We start from the raw sequence: 6792 nt of genomic DNA, 5'->3' as shown, positions 1-6792 counted from the left end.
GGATGAAGAGATTTAATCCACAGGCAAAGAATTTCAGAAAGAACCTTTGGTCCTGCTACTCTAGCATAAAGTTTTCTCCTTGAAGAATAGAGTGAAGTACATTGAACACTTAAAGCTGCATAAAAAATTGCTGAACTCTTTTCGGAGTTGCTGAACTGTTCAAATTAATGTGAAGCAGGTGCTAAGGTATGCAATGTTGATGCCTTCCAGAAACTTAGCAAGTGGAAAAGCTACTGTGGTAGCACTTGCTGAATAAAATAATCAAGGCATAAATTATTTCCAAATTGTATGATTGAATATGTGGTCTTGGTACTTCCTGTGGACCGAATTTTGTCCTCCTATAATTTATGTTGAAGCCCCCAGTGGGACTGTATTTGGAGATAGGATCTTTAGGAGATGATTTAGGTTAAATGAAGTCATAAGGGTGAGGTCCTAATCCAACAGGGCTGACGGCCTCCTAAGAAGAGGAAGAGAGAAAGATGGTTCTCACTACATGTGTGTGTTCATGTGAACACACGGAGAAACAGCAGCCATCTTCAAGCCAGGAAGAGAGCTCTCACCAGTCAGAATCTTGGTGTAGTACTTCCAGTATCCAGAACTGTGAGGAAATAAAATATCTGTTGTGTAAGGCAGTTGGTGTAGAGTATTTTGTCATGGAAGCCCAAGCAGACTAAGATGGTACTTACTTCTTAGGTCTTAATCTGCTGCTTAAGAGATATGTATGTCTCACTCAATTTCACTCTAACAAGACAACATTAACAGCATTATCATAAATCTTAACAGCCTGATGGAAAGCAGAATCCTAATTTTTGAACTCAAACTGAAATCCATGGTATTCTAGGAGCTATTGTCATGACTGTATTTAAGAAATTAAGAGACAAGATATTTATAACATAAGATAGGTTGACATAAACTTAAATTATTATGAGAAAGAAATAATTTTAGGAAAGAATTAAAAAATATATATAAGTATTGGAATTTATATATAAGTATTGGAATTTGCTAAATCCACAAAGAAAAAAAAAGTACATGGAAGATAATTGGGTAAGAGCAAAAATCTAAAAGAAATATAATTATATCCTTAATATTTCGTTATTAGCTTGAAAGTTGACTACTGCAACAGTTAATATTGAGTTAATACTGTAATAATTGTGATATTGTCATAATACTGTGTTAATATTGTACAACTAATGAACTTAAATAGATTTTAATTGAAAATTGAAATGTCCCATTAATCTCTCATGATGTGTTATGCATCAAATATCTAAATTATCTAAATAACAAATTCCTAAGAAAATATACTTTATTTTTAATAAAACCAAATGTTTAAAATGTTAATATGCAGTCTTAGACTTACCACTCAACATAATTATATATTATTAAATCCTCATTGATGAATCAACTATTTTCTTTATATGCAAAATTCTTCAATTTTCTAGAAAAACAGAGAATGTTAAAGACACAGATCATGGAGACAATTTAGTGGAGATTCATTGGAAGCAGATTTACACAATTTAGCCAATTATTTAAGATGTGATATTTCACTTCTTTTAAAGATATTAAGTTACTGGATGCCTAGATGGCGGCCCACAGGACGACAGTGAGGAAGAGAGTGTGAGTGAGAGAGCGAAAGGGAGTGCGTGGACGTGTCGGGCACGTGTGTATGTGTGAGTGAGGGACAGTTATATTCCACAGGACTCTTGGGGACTGGACTGGTGGACCAGGCTCCCCTAACCGGGTGCCTCTACTACGGCTGAAATCTCTCCTGGGGTGGCCAGCTCTGCCACAGAGACCGTGCCATCTTGAAGGGGAGCGCGGCTATGACTGGGAGACCAGCCTCACCTTCACCCAGGGAGACTTCGGACACCACCCGAGACCCCACAGCACCACTGGCCATGGACCAGCTGCCTTGGCTGCAAACCCATGAACACTAAGGCTCCAGCCTCCCTGGTCACAGGCTCCTAAGAAGTTTGTCCAGGGGGAGACAAAATGGTGGATGAATAGCTGAACCCATTTGGCTCAGTGGATGGAGCGTCGGCCTGCGGACTGAAGGGTCCCAGGTTCGATTCCGGTCAAGGGCATGTACCTTGGCTGCTGGCACATCCCCAGTGGTGGGCGTGCAGGAGGCGGCTGATCGATGTTTCTCTCTCATTGATGTTTCTAACTCTCTATCCCTCTCCCTTCTTTTCTGTAAAAAAAATCAATAAAATATTTTAAAAAATGGTGGCTGAATAGGCGGACGCATCTAGCACCTTCTCACAGAGCAGATAGAAGATACAGTTGAATTGAATAACATCCACCTAGAACTGGCAAATTAAACACAGCTGGTGAGACAATCCATGGATGGAAATGTCAGAGGTCGCCTGGAGAGAGGTGGGATTGGGGATCTAGGCTGGAGGGAGAAACACCCGCAGCTGGGAGTACAGTGTCAGAAGGAGATTGCGCTGCACCAACTCTGCTTCCCTTGGGGAGACATGTAGTGCTCGACTATGAAAGGGAGTCCACAGGGCTGCTGGCAGCGGGGGACTCTAGATATAAGCCAACAGCCTTGGGAAGCTGCACCAAGAAAGGAAGCCTTGAAAGGGGGGGGGGGCGGGGGCAAAGAGACATGCAGCGGTGCGGTTGCTCTGTCTTTATCATTTCCTTGCTTTCACTTGCTAAACCCAGTGCATAGGATCTTTCCATTACAAACTATCACTGAGGCTGTAGTGCGGGGGAAGGTGGTTTTGTGGAAGCTGGGGAACAAAATAGGGAGAGGCGATCAGGAGGCCAGCTATGGGTCAGTTCGATCCCTCCAATCCTGAACAGACATTTTTCTCCTGAAGACCAGGTTCCTCTTAGCAGCTCAGCCACACCCAGCATTGAGCTCAGAGGGGAAACAAAGATTTGAAATACCCCCAGGGAGACCTCAGGGATTGGGATTGGGAAAGCTGCAGCAATCCTGAGAAAGAAGAACAAAGTAGGAGGGATCTCAATACCAGATATCAAGCTAAATTACAAAGCCACGGTTCTCAATATTGCCTGGTACTGGCACAAGAACAGACATATAGACCAATGGGACAGAACAGAGAACCCAGAAATAGACCCAAGCCATTATACTCAATTAATATTTGACAAAAGAGGCAAGAGCATACAATGGAGTCAAGACAGTCTCTTCAATAAATAGAGCTGGGAAATTTGGTCAGATACATGCAAAAAAAAAATGAAACTAGATCACCAACTTACACCATCCACAAAAACAAACTCAAAATGGTTAAAGGACTTAAATGTAAGACGAGAAACCATAAAAATCTTAATAGACTCCATAGGCAGCAAAATAGCAGACATATGTCTTAGCAATATCTTTACCAATACAGCTCCTAGGACAATGGAAACTAAGGAAAACATAAACAAATGGAGCTACATCAAAATAGAAAGCTTCTGGGCAGGAAAAGAAACCATCAACAAAACAACAAGAAAGCTCATTGCATTGGAGAACATATTTGCCAATGTTATCTATAATAATAAAAGTGTAATGTGCTAATTAGACTGGGCGTCCTTCCCGATGAAGCCATGGCCGCCATGGTGGGGGTCAAGACCCTTTTACAAATTTTGTGCATTGGTCATCTAGTTTCAGATAAGCGTTTAATCTCCAAAATTTACAAGGAACTCATACAACTTAATAAAAGGAAGATAAACAATCTAATCAAAAAATGGGCAATGGACCTAAATAGACACTTTTCGAAAGAGGACATACAGAAGGACGAGAGACATATGAAAATATGCTCAAAGTCACTAATCATCCAAGAAATGCAAATCAAAACTACAATGAGTTACCATCTCACACCTGTCACAATGGTTATCATCAACAAATGACAAGTGCTGGCGAGGATGTGGAGAGAAAGGAACCCTTGTGCACTGTTGGTAGGAATGCAGACTGGTGCAGCCACTGTGGAAAATACTATGGAGTTTCCTCAAAAAGTTAAAAATGGAACTCCCATTTGACCCAGGAATCCAACTTCTAGGACTATATCCCAAGAAACCAGAAACACCAATCAGAAAGGATATATGCACCCCTATGTTCATAGCAGCACAATTCACCATAGCTAAAATTTGGAAACAGCCTAAGTGCCCATCAGCAGATGAGTGGATTAAAAAACTGTGGTATATTTATACAATGGAATACTACACTGCAGTAAAAAAGAAGGAATTCTTACCATTTGCAACAGCATGGATGGACCTGGAGAGCATCATGCTAAGCGAAATAAGCCAGTCAATGAAAGATAAATATCACATGATCTCACTCATATGTGAGATATAATGATCAACATAAATTGATGAACAAAAATAGATCCAGAGACAAGGTAGCACTGAACAGATTGTCCGACCTCAGAGAGAAAGCAGGGGAGCGGGGGTGTTAGAAATCAACCAAAGGACTTGTATGCATGCATATTAGCTTGACCAATCCAATGAACACAGACACTAGGGTGGTGGGGGCTTGCCCTCGGGGGTGGGAGTGGCCAGGGTGGTCAATCAGTGAAGGAGACATATGTAATACTTTATATATATATATATATATATATTAATAAAAAAGATATTAAGTTACTGGAAGTGAAAGAAAAGATATGGTTAAATGCAAAACTGAGTTACTCTTTATTAAGTCAATACCAAGTATGAACTTACAATATTAATATTTTAGCACATACAGCAAGCAGATTTATCAAAACCCTTGGGAAATATGAACTCCGACCTAATGAGAGAACACTTGCAAAGGACAAGGCCTATGATTTGGAATAGTACTTTGAAAAGAAAACAGATGCAGGAAATTTAGGGCAATAATTCTATAGCTCCCATGATGCTCTTAGAAGGTGCTGAATGCACCATTGAGCTATCAATATCTGTTAATGCCATGACACATGAAACTATGCAAAAACCCATGGAAATTGCTGAGACTACTGAATATAATTTTATTATAATTTTCTTCTTTTGTTTTCTCTGGACATTTGGATCTTTGTTATACACTCTAATTTTTCCTATATTTGGTTTTACTTTTTAAAACAATATTTTATGGCATTAGGGCTATTATGAATTAATCTTAAAACGTGATTGTAAAAATATCTTATTGCTTACACATGCTCTTTTTTATTCTCAAATTCATTATTTTTTGTTTGTTCATTTAAAAGGCAATGATATTTGAGTCTCAAAGGTACATCCTTGTGACATTATCTTGTGATGTGAGCACAGAAGAAACCCAGAATGTTTTGTTGTAGCTCTTTTACTATGTAACTATGGAGCAGACATTTTTCCCTGAGACAGTTCATTAAAAAGGCCTCAGCGGCTGTTCCTGCTCCTTGTGATGGATGTTGTGCTCATGTAATGTGGGAAATAACTGCTATTACTTTTTGCTACATCTCCTGGAGGTTCTTCTGCTTCAGAAACTGCATTTACTCTGGATTATCAGTCAGACCCCTTGGGTGTGCCATATTTAATTGGCCTACATGGAGGCATCTCTTATAAAATAATACACATTGTCATGAGCTACAGTCTTTTTCCCTCTGAGTGATTTGAATGTGCCACACTCAAGGAAGAAATGGGAAACATAGCAAAGATAACAATGCTTTCTCATAAATTAACCTTCTTAGATCACAGCCCTACTAATAAACCAACCATGTTCCACGTAACTGAGATTACTGTTTACTACATTGTGCTAAAAGGAGGCCCTTTTCATGCCTATCCTTATATTTTAGCTTTTCTCTTCTCAACACCTAACATACAAAGACCTAACTTTTCTATGTACATATCTCAGAAATAAGTACTGTTGACCAAAGAAGTCACTGGATAAGTCAGTTGTTATCTTACATTGGGGAAAATTAAACATAAAATAAATCATTTTAAAGGTAAGCTAAACCAAAGACAATGAATTTATCTTTTATTCAAATTATATTTTTTTCCCTTGCCACTGTGTTGTTTTTACCATTTTAGGCTAGAAAAACAAAACTTGCTATGATAGATGAACAATATATCTAATTTCCCAACTTATATTTAGACTTGTCCAAAAATAATATTATTTTATTTTTCCCTAAAATATAATAATATATTTTTAAAGATTAGTATTGCATTTATATGTTTATTGTATGTTACTATGTGACAAGCACATTATTCCAGGTGATATCTGTACATTGTTTTTAATCCTTTTAAAAAATATATTTTTATTGATTTTAGAGAGAGAGGAAGGGAGATGGATAGAGAGCTAGAAACAGCAATGAGAGGAAACATAGATTGGCTACTTCCTGCATGCCTCCTCCTGGGGATTGAGTCAGCATGTGTCCTGACTGGGAATTGATCCTATGACCTCTTGGTACATGGGTTGAGGCTCAACCACTGAGGCACACTGGCCATGCTGTCCCTAATCTTTACCATAGACTTGTAAAGTTTCAATTCCACTCCAGATAAGATTTAAAAAATGAAGCTTAAAGAGATTAAATGACTGGTTGGAAGGTTACAAAATGTCTGTTGGGACAGTGAAGACATTTGAAATGTAACTAATTATTGAACAACTAGAGGCCCAGTGCATGAAATTCATGCACTCAAAGGGGGGTGTCCCTCAGCCTGGCCTGTGCCCTCTTGCAATCTGGAAGCCCTCGAGGGATGTCCGACTGATGGCTTAGGCCCACTTCCCATGGGAGACTTCCACCACCACCACTGCGCTCGTCAGTCATGAGCCCGGCTCAGGGCTTCTGGCTGAGCAAAGCACACTGACCACGAAGGAGCAGCTCCTGCATTGAGCGTCTTCCCCCTGGTGGTCAATGTGCA

Source organism: Myotis lucifugus, unplaced genomic scaffold, assembly GCF_000147115.1.
Source record: "Myotis lucifugus unplaced genomic scaffold, Myoluc2.0 scaffold_602, whole genome shotgun sequence".
Classification (NCBI taxonomy): Eukaryota; Metazoa; Chordata; class Mammalia; order Chiroptera; family Vespertilionidae; genus Myotis; species Myotis lucifugus.
The sequence above is the reverse complement of the archived record's forward strand: the minus strand, read 5'-3'. Positions refer to the sequence as shown.